Raw genomic sequence first — 18,874 nt, 5'->3', positions numbered from 1 at the left:
CTTGGATGGGTCATGACCTACAGTTTGAAGCTTAGAACAGGAAGATTACAAAAATGAACATAACTGTCTTCTAAAGATCTTCAAAAACCAGAACAGCAGTCCATCCTTGCCAGGAGGAAAGGTGCACATGAAACCATTGAGCCAAGTGCATATTTACAGGAGTTTCACCAACACGCTACTGTTTTTCCCTCCTCAGCAGCCCCACCCTGAAGGAGACCCAGGAGCTCTCCCAGGCGCCGGTGATGTGTGCCCTGGCCTGTCTTCCCAGGGTTGGAGGGGCCTGCCGAGCTGGCACATGGTGGCCTGACCACATCACAGGCCCCAGCTTGGGTTCAGGTTCAGGCAGGCCGCCCACCCCTTCCCTGTTTGCTAAGTTCCTTTCCTTTACCTGCACTGGCTCCAGGAAAGTGGTTACCAGTTGGTCCAGAAATGGCCAACAGGCAAGGGCTGAGACACATGAAGGTGTGTGAGTCACTGGCTGTCTTTGATTCTCCTGACCTTATAAACCTGGCCTTTGTATCCAGCGGCAGGACCCAAAGAGTAGTAGAACTTGGAAACTAATACAACCACATGCGGAGGGGGAGCTGGCCACCAGAGCCCCCTGCAGCACACCCCCCAGGAGGTCTGGAAAGATCAGTGAGGACAAGAGTAAAGAAGAGCTTCTCACACAGGCCCTGAGTAGCACTTTCCATTATCCCTGGCAAGGGCTACCCTTTTGTGTTTGCTTTTGCTCTCGTCTTCTTATAAGGCCTTGAAACCTGTATAGGTCCGACTTCCTTAAAAGCCAGGAACTTCTCCAGCTTGAAGATTAGAAGTAGGGAAGTTAGATCAACTCTGGTATTAGAAAAGAAAAAAGAACTGACTACAGTCCGAAAAGCCAAGGAAAAACCCCACTGAAACTGACGGTTAAGTCCGGGAGACAGTTGCTATGACAGCAGCTCACCATGCCAAAGAAGACCCCAGAATACAGGTTCCACCTCCCCAAGCCAAGAGTGTTGGAGAGATGCACCACCTGACAGGAAGCACGAGACAAATCGGGAAGTGCAGTGATGAGGCCACAAAAACAAATGAATTATCCCAGAAATGAAGAAATGCCATCCCCAAGGCATCCCCATGTGGCTCCAGTGTATGGGTCCAAGGGTGAAGAAGACATTTCCAAAGCAGCCATCATGGCCAGGATGGTGATCAGAAGCAACCATTGGCCGGAGTGCCACAAATACTCACGGATTGCAAACTGCTTTCACATACCATCATGTGCACAGTGCCTTCAAGGCGTTTATCACAATCCAAAATTCTCTCGTGTATTTAGTTAGTTTTCTGTCTGTCTTCCCCACTGGATTACAGGGACATGAGAGCCTTGTCTATTTTGCTCAGCATTGTAACCTCACTTCTGAGAATGATGCCCAGCACATAATAAGCAGCACCCAGAAGGCATCTGAACAGTGAGTGAGCAAATGGGCAGGGGAGCCAGCATATACAGTCTCTCCTCAACTAAAACAAGTCACATACAATCCACCCAGCTTAACAGAGAAGAAAGAAAAGCACAGAGATGTCAAGTTCACCCAACTAATCAGCAGTAAGCCTGGGCCTTAAATCAGAACTCCTGACCCCAATTCCCACACCGCCTAAAATGAAAAAGACATAAAAATTGTCTTTATCACTGACTTCTCTTATGCCCTTGGGTCCTACAGATTGGCAGGACTCACAGGACAATCCCAGGGCTGGTGGCTTTGCTTTCATCAGCTTGGGTCTAAAATCAGCAAGACACTCCTCAAACTGAGGGGATATTTCTTTGCACCATTCTCGTAAAGGCACCTCACAGTGAGCCCAGAGCCTGAGAAGTGACTCACTTTTGTCTTCAGCATCCCCTGCAACCCTTACCTCACCCACACAGATGGGCACTTAGCACCCTGTGAATGCTAAAGATGCCCATCTGGGAGCTGACACCCAGGATGATAATCTTCTACATTCAAAATAGTGTTGCTGGTTGGCACTAGAGGAGCTTAATTAGATAATACTGAATTTTAAGAGGCCCAGAGGGACAAAGTGACTCAAACAAGGTCACAAGCAAATTGACCTAGGCAAACTACTTGAATGTGCAGTTAAAGGGAAAACAGAAGGAAGGAAGGAAGGAAGGAAGGAAGGAAGGAAGGAAGGAAGGAAGGAAGGAAGGAAAGAAGGAAGGAAGGAAGGAAGGAAGGAGAAAGAAAGAAAGAAAGAAAGAAAGAAAGAAAGAAAGAAAGAAAGAAAGAAAGAGGGAGGGAGGGAGGGAGGGAGGGAGGGAGGAAGGAAGGAAGGAAGGAAGGAAGGAAGGAAGGAGAAAGAAAGGAAAGAAAGAAAGAAAGAAAGAAAGAAAGAAAGAAAGAAAGAAAGAGGGAGGAAGGAAGGAAGGAAGGAAGGAAGGAAGGAAGGAAGGAAGGAAGGAAGGAAGGAGGGAGGGAAGGAGGGAAGGAAGGAAGGAAGGGGCAGAGAGAGAAGAAGGGAAGGAAGGAAAGGAGGGAAGGAAGGAGGGAGGGAAAAAAATACATCCTGTGGTGTTTCAAGCATTTCATATTAGTATGTGAGAGAAGAAGCATTTAAGGACATTTAGGGACAAGGGGACCATCCTAGAGCCTCTCCCACTACTGGCACCAATGATCATTCCCCTGCCTTCCCCCCTTCCAGCTATGACTTCTTGTCAATTGATCCCACTCCATCTCCTTTAAAAGCACCAAGGATTATGCTGATTTATCATCACAGAACCCAAGTCTCAGATATCACAAGGATGCTGCATAAGAACAAGCTAAAAACAGAACTAAATTCTGTGTCTTCCCTCAAAATTCCCAAAATCGGGCAGTCACACACAAACGCCCATGCACTTTGCTCCCCCGGCCTCACTCTTGCCACTGCCACCAGCAATTCCCAAAGCCTGGCCTAGAGAGTTACCTACAGATGCTCCCTGGGGATCTACTACAAGCCCAGGTATCTGTGGCTGAGCCCTGTGCTGCCCTGGGGCACCCTACCCTGATGGAGAGGTGAGGAGAGGCATCCTCTGTTGATGTCATCTGTCCCAGGCCCTAACTGGTGCTTTAAAAACAACATTCAATCTGTCCAACAAGCCTGCAAAAATCCCTTTTTAACAGATGAGGAAATCAAGGCTCAGAAAGACAATTATTGAGAATACAACTAAAAATCTGCCTCTGAAACTACTGCTCGTTTCATTAAACCAAACTCCCAACTCATCATTCTAATTTACTTCCAGCTGAACACACATAGCTCTTCATTCTCCAAAATAAAATGGACTATATTTACTTTAGGCCGGATAATGAAAGCTTTAAAAAATTAGTCACAAATAATATTAAAATTGCAAATTAAGGTGAAAAGTTCAAGGGCAAATGCTGAGACTTTAATCTCAGTGGAAAGTGTAGCCACGTGGACAGCAGACCCGGCACTTCCACATACTCTCAGGAAGAGCCAGAATGTTATGCTTAATCAAATCCTGCAGTATCCCTGGTTCTCAGCAGGGAGAAAGCAGGCTAGTGTGGCATCAAGTCCTTCGTGGTTTATAACAACAGCCTCCCCGAACCAGGCTGCGACTTAATCAGGCAAAGCATGGCAGAAGGAATAGGAGAGCCTGACAAAGCCGCTCATTACAAACTAGAGTGGATTCAAGATTTCCTTTGTATGGAAAGCATTCTTACACTCCGATGTGCTGTTCTGAGTGGGAGAGAAAAAAGGCACAGGGTAAGGGCAAAAATTCTGGAGTCGAATATAACACGGGGAACATGCATGGGGTGGACCCATCCAGCAAATGTCTTGCTCATCAAAAATAAAAAGCTAACAACCATTGACCCAAAAGATTCCTAACGGATAAGGGCAGGACCACCCAGTGGAGTTTTCCCCTACTCAGTGATCCCAGAGACTCGCTGAGAGGTTAGCAGGGCTGAAAGATGGTCTCATTCCACTGAAAAGCACCCAAGCTTGAGGCAGACACCAGAATGCAAGTATATTAAGTTGTAGAGAGAAACTCAACTCCATGTGCACCCCAGTCTCCTGTGTTGGTGCCATCTGCATTATTCACTCTCCATGCTAGCTACCTGGGAAGCCAAACCTTAACCTGCAGCGACTTTTTTATTTGCCGTGAGCCATCCACGTCACAAAGACCAGAAACGCGCAAAATCTCTTTGATCAGCATTTTCACTGTAGGAACTCCAGGTGTGAAACCCAATTGCGGCAGAAGATGACCTGGCGAACAGGGCATCAGAGCAAAGGTGATTCGATGAATTAAAAGTTAAGTGGCCTCACTTAACCACTGGGAAGAGCCTGGTGCAGGTTGAACACTCAGAGGTGTTTTCCCAAGGAGAACGACAACCCCTTTCCATCCCACTCCTGCAGCTCTACTGAGGCCAGAAACAGTCTAAGAGAGCTTAGTGAAATTCCTCTCCCCTGTGCAAAGCAAGGACCACACCACTGGCATTTGTCTTCCTCTATGGCTGAATAATCCTGCTTTGAGAACTACTCTTTCCCCAGATACGTGGTCATTTGTTCTGGCTACAGTCAAGTCCCACGGGCCTGGGTGCCCTCTTGTCTCCCTCTTTCGAATAGCTTGTTTATCCCACTCTCACCCAACACCTATGGTTCCCACAGAGCTCATTTAACTTCCTAAATTCAGGGTTCAGATTAGCCCCCCAGGTACTGATAAGAGTATTCTCCCACAGAAGGGGAATCTGAAGCAACTTTTGAAAAATGCATTTGGGACTTGATCCGTCCGGATTATCACAGCAAAGCTCCTGTAGTTTACCACCTTGGCTAGGAGGTGTCTTGAATGAAATGCTTCAGTGCTACATTAATTAAGCTGCAGGTTTGGCTACTTCAGGAAAAAAACCAAAACAATCATGGTTTAAACAAGACAGAATGTCATTTCTCTTTTAGGTAACAGTCTGAATATACATAATCTAGGGCTGACCCCATGGCACCCTTTGGGATGAGGGCTTTTTATTTTGTTGCTATTCCAGTCATAGGCATAGTCCTATGTGCACCATCTAGGATGTCTCCTGGTAGGTCCACACCTCTGTCACTAGTGGCGGGACAGAGGGTGGTGGGAGTTCAAGGTAAGCTTCCTCCCTTTAAAGGCATGACCTGGAAGTCACACACATCATGGCCACACATACATCCCAGCCGCAGGACAGACTAGTCTTACCATAGCCTTTATGTAAAAATGAGACAATTTATACTGTCTCTGCCCAGCTACTATTCTTTCTCCTTTCCCCATCCCCATTGCTTTCCATTTAAAGTCCCACAACTCCTTAATGAGAATTGGTATAACCTACCGTATAAAATTAAATTAGAAACAAGCTGACTTATTGAGAGCAAAAAAGTCACACGGGTTCATACACTATTTTAATAAATCAAAATTCGGCATCTGTACAGTATCATTCTAAAGTTCGAGACTAGGGGCTTTCTTCAACCAATACTTGGGTGTGGGGAGCACATTTGCTTGAGACATGGTTTCATGTGAGGGGAAGAGTAGTGAGCAGGAAAAGGAGATTGGAGTTCCACTGGGAAGGGCCCTGCACGGACAGACTAAGGAGACTGCTTTCTTTCTTCATGCTGGATTCTCATCTTTGTGCACGTGTTCAGGTTTACAGAGCTTAATTAATTGTGTTTCTCTGTAAGTAACTGAGGGCACACAGCACTGGGCTCTCATAGACAGAATCTACGGATCATATTTGTTCCTGAACGAGGGTCAGCTCTACGCTCAGCTGTCGGGGCCTAAAGCCTATAACCTGACTACCTATTACAGGCCAGCTCCATTACCATGCTTCCTCCATCCTCCCCCTATTATCGGTGAAATGTCCTGTCCTGTTTTTAGCTGAAAAGGCAATCTCTGAGCTCTTGAAAAATAAATGAAATGAAAATGAGATATAATTATGTATGGTTGCAACCATAACCACAGGGTTGGTCGGTATAAATGTTGCAATATTTTACTGGTCAGCTTCTGATCCACCACATGAAACATTTTTTAAATTTCAAACACTTCTCCTCACCTCTATTGACTACATAATCATTCAAACCATTGTTCCCAATGGACAAGAGGGGGTGTGTGTGTGTGTGTGTGTGTGTGTGTGTGTGTGTGTGTGTGTGTGTGTATGCGCGCGCGCGCGCATGTGTTGCAGCGTCTGGATAGAAGGGAGGGGTTTAATTAACATATCGTTGCATTCTGTTAAGGAAGAGGGGGCATTTATAGTCAGGTGCTTTAATATTAGTTCCAGCTCATTTTTCTTGTCTAGAACACCTCACTTAATAATTAGCTCAGTTCTCTGTGGCTTCATATATAAACATGCCACATTTCAAAGCACATGAAACAAGAGTAGTAAAATGTCTACGCAGTTTGAGGAAACTGAATTCCCAAATTTTATTCTCTGGGTCCTATTGGGTTCCATTAGCCTCAGGTGTTCTTTCAACAACAATAAAAATTGTCCCTCCTCATTGCAAAATCTATCTAATAAAAACGTTTAACCAAAGAATAGAGAAAACGAGCTCTGGGAGAGAGAGAGAGAGAGAGAGAGAGAGAGAGAGAGAGAGAGAGAGAGAGAGAGAGAGGGAGAGGGAGGGAGAGAGAGAGGGAGAGAGGGAGGGAGAGGGGGAGAGAGAGAGAGAGGGAGAGGGGAGAGGGAGAGGGAGAGGGAGAGGGAGAGGGAGAGGGAGAGGGAGAGGGAGAGGGAGAGGGAGAGGGAGAGGAAGGGAGAGAGGGAGGGAGGGAGAGAGAGAGAGAGAGAGAGAGAGAGAGGTGCCTGGGTGGCTCAGTCCATTAAGCGTCCAACTTCGGCTCAGATCAAGATCTTGCAGTTTGTGAGTTCAAGCCCCACGTTAGGATCTCTGCTGTCAGCGCAGAGCCCCCTTAGGATCTTCTGTCTCCCCTTCTCTCTCTGCCCGTCCCCTGCTCATGTTTCCTCTCTCCCTCTCTCTCAAAAATAAATAAACATTAAAAAAATGTTTTTAAAGAAAGAAAGGGAGAGAGAAAGGAAGGAGGGAGGGAGGGAGGGAGGAAGGAATAGATGAGGTTCCCCATAAAAACCAAGCTTGAAGGCTCTCCCCGTTGAGTACAAATATCACCCTCCCCTCCCATAGTAGCTTCTGAAAATATCCACCTCTCTTTCAAATGCAAACTGTGCAGCCTTTCTTTCAAAAACTATTCCTCCACAAATAACACATGTGCTTGGAGTTGGTCAACAAAATAGATCATTTCTGGGTTGGCCAGCCCATATTTGAAGAATCTGCAGACTGGAAAGACCCTGGAGGCCTAAGGGGGGTACTTCTGCCCCAGGAAAGATGGAATCCAAGCCAGGGATTCTTGGCCCCTTTTTAATAGCACATAGAAACCTCAGAGTGTTAGGAGGGAAAAGAAAACAAACAGCTGAAAAATTGGCTTTTTCTTTCCCCCTCTTTAGACTTTTTTGAGTTAAAAAAATCATCCAATGTTTTGCAAGATCGTTAGACCTCTAAACATACCAATTCATAATTTTATGAGCAAATCAACTTGCTTGTCACCCAGTAATATATTCTTAAACTAACAATGACATGTTGGAGCTGTAAACTAGAAGGTTTTTTTTTTTTTATGTTGTGCACATTCAGATTTTCCTAAATTTTACACATCTAGCAATACCTCACATTGTTTCCAGTTTTGCAACATCCATTCAATAAAAATGTACTGAGGTCCAGCAACGTGCCAGGTACCATGTCAGAGTGTGAGGATAACACAGGGATCTGCCCTCATAAAACTTACAGTCAAACAGAAGAGACGGGCTTTAAGCAATCATTGTACGAAGAATTCAGGCGTTTCTGCCACTGATCTCAAATCCCAAGTCACTCTGAAGCTGCTCCCAACACGTCACTGCCACCGAAGACCTCTCTTAGGGAGGCGGCACCTCCCCCAGGCGTGCAGACAGGCAAAGGTGTGTAACAAGTGCGCTCGCGCACCACCGCAAGCCACACCCATTTCCCTCCGCCTGCCCCCGTCGTTTCGGGGCAGCCGCCCAGCTGCAGCGGCCAACCGGCCAACCGACGTCTCTGTGCCTCGAGGCTTCCTTCCTCTGCCTGCCGCAGCTTGCTCTGCAGGATCAGTAACACCCGCCGCTGCCACCAGCGGCGCCCTCAAGCAGTGACTGACAGGAGTTGGTGTATAAATGCCCCAGCAGCCTTGCCTCTTGGGGAGCTTCTGTAGAAGGTACATGTTCTGCACTGGCCTCCACTGTTCCTGAAGAAGGTCTAGCTCCCTTTACACATTCGGGTAACTTGCTTGATAAAGCACACTTGCTGGCTGCCTTCCGCCTCCCATCTCACTCCCTCACTCTCCTATAGTCCTTTCCAGGAACCATCTCCGCCATAATGTACTTGCACGCAAATCCTTGCTTCAGGGTCCGCCCTTAAGAGGTAGCAAAGAGCCTGCCTGCAGCATGTTCCTTTATTAAATGAGTCGTCACTTCACAGCAGCTACTGAGCCCCAACTGCTTCATGGTTCGTGGTGAATTTACTCATTTTCAGTCTCTTTAAGGAAAGAAAGGTGGGAGCGTCTCCTATGCATGGGGAGTCTTTTGAGTCAAAGGCACGTGTTCCTCTGAGCCATCATGTCATGAAGTTTGCCGTCATAGCCACACAAAATCTCTTCTCTCTGCCCTGACTCCTATGTCCTGTTGTTCTGTCCCCTGGTGAACAGAGGCCTAGAAGGGGGAGAAGATGGGATTGGGGTGGAATAGGCCATTGGAGTGCCCTCTCTACAATAGGAAAGGGACAAATCAGTCCAAAAATAGCATTTTGGAGTGACACAGGAACAAACTACTTTCCACGAAGGCCATGAGGCATCAGCATTCTCCATTCCTGTTTGGAATTCACAAGCTCTAACGACATTTCTGTTGTTTGCATACACCAAGAAGCCACCAAAGCCCTCCACTCCGTTGTTGATTTTAGGATGTCCAACTTAGCAAGAGTCGGAAACAATTCAATCAGTTTAAATCAGAGGAGGGGATTTAGGAAGGATGCAGGGGAATCTCACGAATTAGCCGAGCTGGAGAAGAGTGATGGGGCCTTGGGAGTTAGAAACCGCTCCCAATGGACTCTGCCCCTTTTCTCTGCTGCTTTCTGTAAACCGACTTAAAGCTTCTCTGTCATTAAAGACTGTTTTTCTCCAAGTTTTCTCCACATTGTTATAAGCAACAAAATCTATATGCTTTCAGGGGCGCCTGGGTGGCGCAGTCGGTTAAGCGTCCGACTTCAGCCAGGTCACGATCTCGCGGTCTGTGAGTTCGAGCCCCGCGTCAGGCTCTGGGCTGATGGCGCAGAACCTGGAGCCTGCTTCCGATTCTGTGTCTCCTTCTCTCTCTGCCCCTCCCCCATTCATGCTCTGTCTCTCTCTGTCTCAAAAATAAATAAATGTTAAAAAAAAATTTTTTTTAATAAAAAAAAAAATCTATATGCTTTCAGGAGAAAGGGATGGATGTTTGAAAGTGCCTAGTTGTCCTCCGACATTCAGCTGGCATGCACCCACATCTTCTTACTGGCTGCTCACAGCCACTTCTATTCTGACTGGTCACAGCATCCACTCAGGTGGAGTCAGTGCCCAGCTGTGCCACGTACTAGGGAAGGGTGAGCTCACAAAATCATTGTGAGTGTGGAGTAACAGGCTTTAGACTGAGCTTCCTAGAGCAACTCCCAGAACCCAGCAAAAGACCTGACCTGATATAGGAACTGCTACCAACCCCAGAGCCACTCTGGCTCCCCCATCCATCAGTGCCATCAAGATGGAGCCCACTTAGCCAAACCACTTACTCACATAATTCCTAAAGTCCCACACAGGTTTATCCAGTCGGGATGATCTACACCACCATTGTAAGTATGCCCTTTCTGCAGAGGAAGCTGGGAAGTGCAATTTGGTTTGTTTGATCATGGTTTTTGGAACCTACCTTGAGGTGGCGAGATTCATAAAATACGGCACATCAAAATATGGAAATATTCACAAGATTTGGGCAGCCACACATGATAGATGTCCATTATAACCCACAAGGCAGAAAAAAAAAAGGCCACAAATTATACAGCTTACAGCGTCAACCACCGAAGAAAGACTAGGCTATTTCCATTCTAGTCTAAAAATCCCAGGAAACAGATCATTGGCCCAAACCATCAAGTGCCCCTCTGAGACAGTCATAGGGCCACGGAAGAACATGCATGCTTCTGAGGAAGCATGTATATAGTATATAAAGGGGGTTAGAGGGTGGGAGATGGATGAGGGACAGCAGTCTGAAAAACAGAGGTTTGAGGTCATTCAGAATAATAAGTAATCACAAGATTAGTTGAATACTATATAAGGTATTGTTGATGGATTCAAATTCAAAAATACTTCAGTCAACTGGGTGTCAACAAATATGAATCTCCCAATTAAAGGCGAACACTGGGGAGTAGAGCACAAATGAAAAATAAATACATGCAAAGAAGCTAATAATCATTAGTCATTAGGGAGATTCAAATTAAAGCCACAAGAAGACATCACTACACACCCATTAAAATGACTAAGATCAAACAGCCAAATATTGGTGAGGATGCGGAATAACAAACTGTCATACTTTGCTGGTGGGAGTACAGATACTTTAAAAAATAATATGGTGTACAAACTCCCAGTTATAAACTAAGTCACAGGGATGAAAAGGACTGCATTGGGAATATAGTCAATAATACTGCAATAACTGTTGTGTGATGACAGACGGTAACTACACTTATCACGGTGAGCATTTCACAATGTGCGTATAAATGTCAAATCACTGTTACACACCTAAAACTAATATAATATTGTCAGCCAACTACACTTCCATTAAAAGAATAAGTTTTTAAAAAATTTTTAAAATGTAAAACCGTATGACTATTTCTCATAAACTTAAATATACACTCACCATGCGGCCTAACAATTCCACCCCTAAGAGAAATGAAAGCATATGTCCATACAAAAACATATATGTGAATATGCATAGATAGCAGCTTCACTCATGATAATCATAACTGGAATGAGTCCAGATGGCCACCATCTGGTGAACTGATAAACAAATGGTGGTATGTCCATACCATGGAGCACTACTCAGCAATGAAAAGGAATGGACTCCTGATACACACTGCAACATGGATGAATCTCAAATGCATTATGCCAATGAAAGAAGCCAGTCTCAAAAGGCTACAAACTGCATCTCTATTATAAGGGATTCTTTAACAGGCAGAACTATGGTGACAGTGGTGGTCAGGGGCCGAGAGGTGAGGGAAAGGGATGGACTACAAATGGGAAGGAAGGAACTTTAGGGAGTGATGGACACGTTCTATACCTTGATTTTGATGGTAGCTATGCAGGTATGTATACGTGTATCAAAACTCATTAAATTGTGCACCTGAGACAGGCGAATTTTATGGTATGTAAATGATACTTTTTTTAATGTTTTATTGTTTTGAGAGAGTGCAAACACAGGGAGGGGCAGAAAGAGAGAGGGACACAGGATCTGAAGCAGGCAGCCGACAGCGAGGAGCCTGATGCGGGGCTCAAACTCAAAAATCTCAAGATCACAACCTGAGCCAAAGTCTGAAGCTCAGCCGACTGAGCCACCCAGGCACCCTGGTGTTATATAAATTATACTTCAAGAAAGCTGACAAAAAAAAAAAAAAACTACTCTCCTTTTCCTGACCTTTCCGAAGTCATCCTGTTCCTGCCTGTGCTGTGTGTACAGTATAAGGTATCCTTGGTTGTGGTTGGTTGTGGTTTTTTCCAATTGTTATTCCAGTCCTTAATCTTTCCAGCTAAAATGCAAATTCTCTGAGGGGAGGGAATTATTGAAAACTGACCTAAGCCAATTTGGTTACACACAACATTGCTTGTTTTTTTTTTTTTTTTTTGTGGAAACAGTAGCCACTGAAGAAGTTAGAGGTGGGTGAGGATTCACTGCTTCCCCACACCCTCCCCGTCCCGTTACATTGATGGGAGACCTCAAACCAAACTCTGCCACACATACACACATTTACTAAAAAACAAATAATAACAAGTAAACACAAAGCCATTCATAAACCCTGTTCAATAAGCCCTGTGAAGTTAGCTTGCTACCCTTTGAAATGCTTTGACCACCACCTCACATGAAAGATTCATCTGAGAAAGACAAGACAGCATTCCAGAAACAAGATTCTGCTACCTGCACAGGTGGCATTAGGTAACCAGACATCTTCCTAAAACAGCGGCTGGATATAAGACCATTTAAGGATCAAGTGCCTGTTGCCTGCTCTAAGGATGCAGGCTGCACGCTGTAATCAATTCTTCTCCCCTGTTTATGCAAATGGCTCTGAAACATTTTAGCCCATCTACACACGCATCTCAAATATACTCAATTCATCAAACTGAGGCCCACTTTTATTATGCAGGCTACTAGCTACTACTTTCACCAATATAACCCCTTTTTGACATTCACTATTAGTGCTTTAGTAGCCGCCTGAACTTCCTGATTGTTATGAACCTGGCTGCGTCCTGGACTATGTGTTCGTCTTTCTTTCTTTCCTTCACTTTCTTTCTTTCTTTCTTTCTTTCTTTCTTTCTTTCTTTCTTTCTTTCTTTCTTTCTTTCTTTCTTTCTTTCTTTTCTTTCTTTCTTTCTTCTTCTAAGATTTTATCTAAATTCAAGTTAGTTAACATACAGTGTAGTATTGGTTTCAGGAGTAGAATTTAGTGTTTCATCACTTACATACAACACCCAGTGCTCATCACAAGTGCCTCCTTAGTACCCATCACTCATTTGGCTCATCCCCCCACCCCATATCCCCTCCAGCAACCCTTAGTTTGTTCTCTATAGTTAAGAGTCTCTTATGGTTTACCTCCCTTTCTTTTTTAATCTTATTTTTCCTTTCCCTTCCACTATGTTCATGTCTTATTTCTTAAGTCCCACACATGGTATTTGTCTTTCTCTGACTGACTTATTTCACTTAGCATAGTACATTTTAGGTCCACCAACATCATTGCAAATGGCAAGATTTCATTCTTTTTGATTGCCGAGTAATACTCCATTGTATATATAAACCACCTCTTCTTTATCCATTCATCAGTCCATGGACATTTGGGCTCTTTCCATAATTTGGCTATTGTAGATAGTGCTGCTATAAACATTGGGGTACATATGCCCCCTTCAAATCAGCATTTTTGTATCCTTTGGATAAATACCTAGTAGTGCAATTGCTGGGTTGTAGGGTAGTTCTATCTTTAACTCTCTGAGGAAACTCCATACTGTTTTCCAGGTAGCTGCACCAATTTAAATTCCCACCAGCAGTGTAAGAGGGCTCCCCTTTCTCCACATCTTTGCCAACATCTCATTTCCTGAGTTGTTAATTTTAGCCATTCTGACGGGTATGTGGTGGTATCTCATTGTGGTTTTGCTTTGTATTTCCCTGTTGATGAATGATGTTGAGAATTTTTTCATGTGTCTGTTAGCCACCTGGATGTCTTCTTTGGATAAATGTCTGTTCATGTCTTCTGCCCATTTCTTAACTGGATTATTTATTTGGGGGGTGCTGAGTTTGAGAAGTTCTTTTAAGATCTATAATATCTTTTGGATACTCACCCTTTATCTGTTATGTCTGATATTAGCTGTGGGTCTTTTGTATATGGCTTTTATGATGTTGAGGTATGTTCCTTCTTTCCCTGCTTTCTTGAGGGCTTTTTATCAAGAAAGGATGATATGTTTTGTCAAATGTTTTTTCTGCATCTATTGAGAGTATCCTATGTTTTTTATCCTTTCTGTTATTAATGTGGTATATCACGTTGATTGATTTGGAGATAATTGAACCATGCCTGAAGCCCAGGGATAAGTCCCACTTGTTCATGGTGAATAATTAATTCTTTTAATGTATTCTTGGATTCTATTTGCTGGTACCTTGAGAATTTTTGCATCCATGATCGTGAGGGATATTGGTCTGTAATTCTCCTTTTTAGTGGGGGTTTTTGTCTGGCTTGGGAATCAAGGTAATGCTGGCCTGATAGAATGAATTTGGAAGTTTTCCTTCCATTTCTATTTTTTGAAACAGTTCCAGAAGAATAGGTACTAATTCTTCTTTAAGTGTTTGGTAGAATTCCTCTGGCAAGGCATCCAGCCCTGGACTTTTGTTTGTTGGGAGATCTTTGATTACTGTTTCAATTTCTTTGCTGGTTATGGGTCTGTTCAAATTTTCTATTTCTTCCTATTTCAATTTTCATACTTTATATGTTTCTAGGAATTTATCCACTTCTTCCAGATTGCCCAAATTGTAGGCATATAACTGCTCATAATATTCTCTTATTATTATTTGTATTTCTATAGTGTTGGTTGTGATCTCTCCTCTTTCATTCATGATTTTATTTATGTAGGTCCTTTTTCTTTTCTTTTTGAGAAGTCTGGCTAGGGGTTTATGAATTGTGTTCATTCTTTCAAAGAACCAGCTCCTAGTGCCATTGATCTGTTCTACTGGGGTTTTTTTTGTTTTCTGTATCATTTATTTCTGTTCTAATCTTTATTATTTCCCTTCTTCTGCTGGTTTGGGGCTTTATTTGCTTCTCTTTTTCTAGCTCCTTTAGGTGTAAGTTTAGGTTGTATATTTGAGACTTGTCTTGCTTATTGAGGAGGCCCTGTATTGCTATGTACTTCTCTCTTATGACTCCCTTTTCTGCATCCCAATGGTTTTGGACTGTTGTGTTTTCATTTTATTGGCTTCTATGTATTTTTTTCATTCCTTCTTTAGTTTCCTGGTTGACCCATTCATTCATTAGTAGGGTGTTCTTTAGCCTCCATGTATTTGGGGGCTTTCCAAATTTTTTCTTGTGGTTGACTTCAAGTTTTATATGCTGTGGTCTGAAAATATGCATGGTATGATCTCAGTCTTTTTGTGCTGGTTGAGGCCTGATTTGTGACCCAATATGTGATCTCTTCTGGCTAATATTCTATGTGCACTCAGAAAGAATGTGTATTCTGTTTTTAAGGGTGAAGTGCTCTGAATATACCTGGTAAGTCCATCCGGTCCAGTGTGTCATTCAAAGCCATTGTTTCCTTGTTGATTTTCTGTTTAGATTATCTGTCCATTGCTGTAAGTTGGGTATTGAAGTCCCTACTATTATGGTTTTATTATCAATGAGTTTCTTTATGTTTGTGATGAATTGATCTATATATTTGGGTGTTTCAAGTTGGAGGCATAAATATTTACAATTGTTAGATCTTCTTGTCAGGTAGGATCTTTTATTGTGATATAGTGCCCTTCTTCATGTCTTATTACACTCTTGGGTTTAAAGTCTTGTTTGTCTGATATAAGTATGGCTATTCCAGCTTTCTTTTGATGTACATTAGCATGTTAAATGGTTCTTTAATCAATCTGGAGGTGTCTTTGGATCTGAGTTTCTTGTTAACAGCATATTAATAAGTCTTGTTTTTTTTAATCCATTATGATACTCTATGTCTTTTGATTGGAGCATTTAGTCCATTTACATTCAGAGTAATTATTGATAGGTATGAATTTAGTGCCATTATATTACCTGTAAAGTTGCTGTCCCTGTAGATTGTCTCTGTTTCTTTCCAGTCTTTGTTTCTTTTGGCCTCTCTTTCCTGTTCAAAGGGTCCCCTTTTATAATTCTTGCAGAGTTTGTTTAGTGTTCACAAACTCCTTTAGTTTTTGTCTTGGAAACTCTTTATCTCTCCTTCTATTATGAATGACAGCCTTGCTGGATAAGGGATTCTTGGCTGTATATTTTTCCCATTTAGCACATTGAATATATCATGCCATTCCCTCTGACCTACCAAGTCTCTGTGGACAGGTCTGCTGCCAACCTTATGTGTCTACCCTTATAGGTTAAGGATCTTTTGTCCCTATGCTGCTTTCAGAATTCTCTTTGTATTTTGCAAGTTTCATTGATTTTGAAGGGAATTCTCTATGCCTCTTGGACATGAATGCCTGTTTCCTTCCCTAGATTAGGAAAGTTCTTAGCTATAATTTGTTCAAATAAACCTGCTGCCCCTTTTTCCCAGTCTTATTCTTCTGAGACCCCAATGATATGGATATTATTGCACTTTATGGAACCACTGAGTTCCCTAAGTCTATATTTGTGATCTAATAGTTTTCTTTCCCTCTTCTTTTCATTAGTTTCCATAATTTTATCTTTTTTTTTTAACATTTATTCATTTTTGAGAGACAGAGAGGCAGAGCGTGAGTAGGGGAGGGGCAGAGAGAGAGGGAGACACAGAATCCGAGGCAGGCTCCAGGCTCTGAGCTGTCAGCACAGAGCCCAACGCGGGGCTCGAACCCATGAACCATTAGATCATGACCTGAGCTGAAGTCGGAAGCTCAACCAACGGAGCCACCCAGGTGCCCCCATAATTTTATCTTCTATATCTCCTATTTGTTCCTCTGCTTCTTCCATCCTCATTGTGATTATATCAGTCAGTTTTGCATCTCAGTTATATCATTTTTTATTTTGGCCTGACCAGTTTTTATGTCTTTTATCTTTGCATCAAAGGTTTCTCTGGTGTTTTCTATGCTTTTTTTCATTCCCAGCTAGTAGTGTTATGACTGTTGCTCTAAATTCTTGTTCAAATATATTGCTTGTATCTGTTTTGAGCAAATTCCTGGTTGTGGTTTCTTCTCAATCTTTCTTTTGGGGTAACTTCCTCCATCTTGTCATTTTGTCTAAGTTTCTGTCTTTTGCATGTTATGAAAGCTTGTTATGTTTCCTGCTCCTAAGAGTAATGCTATATTAAGAAGGAGTCATATACTGTCCTGATGTTGTTTCAGGAAGTGCTCCTGGTGTATACTGTGTGCACTCTGCTGTTATGATTTGGCTGCTCTTTCCTCCGTATCAGTCCTCTGCAGAGTTTCTCCTTGCTTACAGTGGGGAGGGTTTGGACCTTTAACTAGGTGTGCTTTCATTTGTTTGTTAAAATAAGCATGATTAAAAAAAAATCCTGATCCCAAAAAGAGAAAAGGAAAAGGAACAAACAAACAAAAAACAAGACAAACAAAAGAACAAAAACTATAAACCTGATTCCACAAAAAGAAAGAAAGAAAGAAAGAAAGAAAGAAAGAAAGAAAGAAAGAAAGAAAGAAAGAAAGAAAGAAAGAAAGAAAAAAAAAAATTTTTTTAAATCTTGGTCCTATTTCCACCAGAACTGAAGCTGATGCTTTGGAGCACCTATGATCAGTTGATTTGGTATATGCAGGGTACCTGTGTTGGTCCTCTGGGGGAGAGGCCCCCTGCATTGGCTCACAGTCAGACCTGCCCAAGTAAAGATGCTTCTGTAGGGTACAGGGGGTGGGGTTTGGTGTTAGTGGCTCCAGACTCCACTAGGGGCATTGTGTTGTTCAATTAAGTCCCACCATTCTCTTGGGAGCCACAGGAAGATGGCCTCACCCAGCTCTCTCCTCCCTGGGGTGGGAAGATCGGGACACCTGCTAGTCAGGAAACCTTCACAGACAAGTGAACAATCTCCCTTCCTACCTCCCAGGTTTCTGTCAGATCCCTGCCCTCAACCTGTCTGTGACCGGGCTTTGGACAAGCAAGGCACCACAGCTCTCCTGTGTTTTATCTCTGATGGGCAGCTGGGATTCAAAACTCCAAATCTTGAAAAACTAGGCAATGCACCGACCCACTCCCCACTATGCAGAAAAGGCTTGCAACACTGAGCCTGCTGCCATTCTGTCCCAGAAAATCAGTCATATGGCTGCCCAGTGCCCGGAGTTTATGGTGAAGCACTGTGAGAAGCTGCAACCAGGTTATCCACCCTCTGCACATGTCTTTGTCCTTTGCTGTTGAACCGCTGCTCAAAGGCACCAGCTGGGTCTTTTGTCCTTGGAGAGGCAGTATACCCTCTTCCAAATGCACTCCAGGAAGGGAACATCTCTCTCAGCGTGACCCAGGGGATCCCCACACCACACTGTCCACTGTCCGTCTGGGCCTCCACCCCTCTTCTCCCCAGGAGCACCACCGCTAGCCCTGACCGACTCTGGCAAATGGCACTAACTTCCAAAACCTCAGAATTTGAGCTTGCTGTTTACAAAAACTTGAGATAGTCCATTCCTCCTGATTCCCCAGTCAATGGTTTTGGGGAAGTGCTTTTCTTGCGTGAACCCAACACAGTGCTCTCTCTCCCCCTTTCTCCTCCTCTCCCTGAAAAGGGCTCCCTACCCTCTATGGCACCTTGGCTTTTCTCTCCCCCAATTCACTTCTCCACACTTTGTACCTGCTAGGTTGTCTCTCAAATTATGCAGATTGTTCTCTTAATCCTCAGATGGATTTCCTAGGTGTTCAAAATGATTTGATGTTGATCTAGCTGTGTTGGAGGGAGGAGGCAAGTCCAGGGTCCCCCTACTCCACCATCTTAAGTCCTCCCCTGGACTGCGTGTTCTTGGCAAGAACTGCTACCCTTGGAATTGGAACTTAAAAACAAACAGCACAAACAAGATTCTCTATGCTGAGCTTTTTGGAAGTAAATTATAGCCATCTTTCCCAAAACATATCCTCTCTTCCTTTAAACCTTTCATAAAATTTTTGACTTCTAATAGATGCTTAGTAACTGCTAATGACTATAAGCCAAGCAAATTAAGAATGAAGGTTTTTAAGTAGGAAGGCAGAAAGGCAGGAAGGCAGGAAGAAAGGAAGGAAGAGGTGAAGGAGGGAAGGAAGGAAGTCTTCTGGCCTCCAGCATCTCCTTGTCTTTGAAGGTGTAGACACTCAGCCCTGGGCTATGCCTCAGTTTCTAGTGTAGCTTTTTGAGAAGCTTTTGGGGCTGGTGGGTTTTTAAATATCCGAAAGTAAGGTCTGTGGTCTGTGAAAAGGCTAAGTTATCAATGTAAATAAAACTGGGGAATTTCTGGAG

At 43.5% G+C, this 18,874-nt stretch overlaps 1 long non-coding RNA gene across 1 annotated transcript in view; it reads right to left on the bottom strand.

The window, feature by feature from the left end:
- LOC123384489 overlaps positions 1-9,241 on the bottom strand; it is a 162,234-nt gene extending 152,993 nt beyond the window's left edge. Inside the window, exon 1 of the long non-coding RNA XR_006595640.1 lies at positions 7,766-9,241. This is a non-coding gene — a long non-coding RNA (uncharacterized LOC123384489). The remainder of the gene's footprint in view (positions 1-7,765) is intronic.
- Between the last annotated feature and the right edge of the window lie 9,633 nt (positions 9,242-18,874).

Source organism: Felis catus, chromosome A3 (assembly GCF_018350175.1).
Source record: "Felis catus isolate Fca126 chromosome A3, F.catus_Fca126_mat1.0, whole genome shotgun sequence".
Classification (NCBI taxonomy): Eukaryota; Metazoa; Chordata; class Mammalia; order Carnivora; family Felidae; genus Felis; species Felis catus.
This window is presented reverse-complemented; position numbering and strand designations above follow the sequence as displayed.